At 34.9% G+C, this 1,299-nt stretch overlaps 1 long non-coding RNA gene across 1 annotated transcript in view; it reads right to left on the minus strand.

Annotated features, from left to right (window-relative positions):
* Positions 1-891: 891 nt before the first annotated feature.
* The window catches only part of LOC104515480, a 1,698-nt gene continuing 1,290 nt past the window's right edge, over positions 892-1,299 (minus strand). Inside the window, exon 2 of the long non-coding RNA XR_727943.1 lies at positions 892-1,299. This exon is cut by the window's right edge and continues 227 nt beyond it. This is a non-coding gene — a long non-coding RNA (uncharacterized LOC104515480).

Raw genomic sequence — 1,299 nt, forward strand, 5'->3', positions numbered from 1 at the left:
GCTCCCACTGTATACAGATGGGACAGGTACAAACTTGGAAAGACTGATTCCACATTATGTGTGCTAATACCAGGACGTAGCAGAAGGCCAAAAAGGAGCTCAGTTCAAGAACAAGTTGGAGAGTTCCATCCCTGGGGTTTTGTGTCTCTTTTTGTACATATCAGTGAGACACATTATGTGGTTGTGCCAACGTTTCCCCATTTACAAAACCAGACAATGATATTTACCAGTTTTAAGATCCATGTCCTAGAACACTGGAAAGACTAGCTGTAAGCGAAGTGCAAAATCCTTCTCAGGATTAGAGAACCTTAAGCAAAAACCACTGTACAGTTCAAGTTAGAGGCAAAATTTGATCCAAAATAACAGAAAATAAAGCACGAGAGAAGTAAAAACATCTCACATTTAAATTTTTACTATAGGAAATGTATCTAGACAACATAATAACTAAAATTACTGTGCCTAAAAACACACAGTAGAGTGTACTTTTGCTAAATGGGACTTTATACAAGACAAATTGATTGCAACTAATCCATCACTCTCCTGTATAGCTCAGTGCTTTAGCAACCCTGAAACAGTAATTCTTCAAAGGGCCTCACAATTTCCTGATAATCTGCTGCAACCTATTATTAATGGTTTCATTTACTCTTAGGTTCTCCTTATAAGAGACAGTGTATTAGAAACTACAAATGAATCTATTTTGTCAACAATTTGCTCCAGCTGAGGTAGCAGCCCTGATATTCTCATTCTTCATCCTGTTTTTTGTATAGACTGGGATTCCATTTGCTGGTTTTGCTCCTACAGTTCCTTCACAGGAAGCAACACAGCCTGAATGCTTTAACATGGGCTTTTGGAGGGGAAAGAAGGTGTTATAAATCATCACTAATTTAGAAGTTCATTTTTAATGGGTTACGTTTTATTCGCTTCAGTTGAACACCATTATTTACAGACACAAGTTAATAAAACACATCACAAAACAATAAATTTTCAACAGCTAATATTTATAGGTGCATAGTTCATGCTCAATTACTTTTTTTATATGTATAATACATACACATATATATAAAGCTCTCACAATAAGTCATCTCTGCACAGAAAGAATAGTCATAGGAAACAAATAAAAATTGTATCATAAACAATATCAAATTACTGACAGCCTATCAACAAAACATGTATAGAGTTAAAAATAAGCAGGAGATAGACACTTAGGTGTTTTTATTTAATATTTTCTTTTTTTAACTTTTAAACTTGAAGCCACAATATCCACAGCACAACAATGACCCTGCCAACCAGCTTTCATTT

The sequence above is a fragment of the Eurypyga helias genome, unplaced genomic scaffold, assembly GCF_000690775.1.
Source record: "Eurypyga helias isolate BGI_N326 unplaced genomic scaffold, ASM69077v1 scaffold38579, whole genome shotgun sequence".
In the NCBI taxonomy this organism is placed as follows: Eukaryota; Metazoa; Chordata; class Aves; order Eurypygiformes; family Eurypygidae; genus Eurypyga; species Eurypyga helias.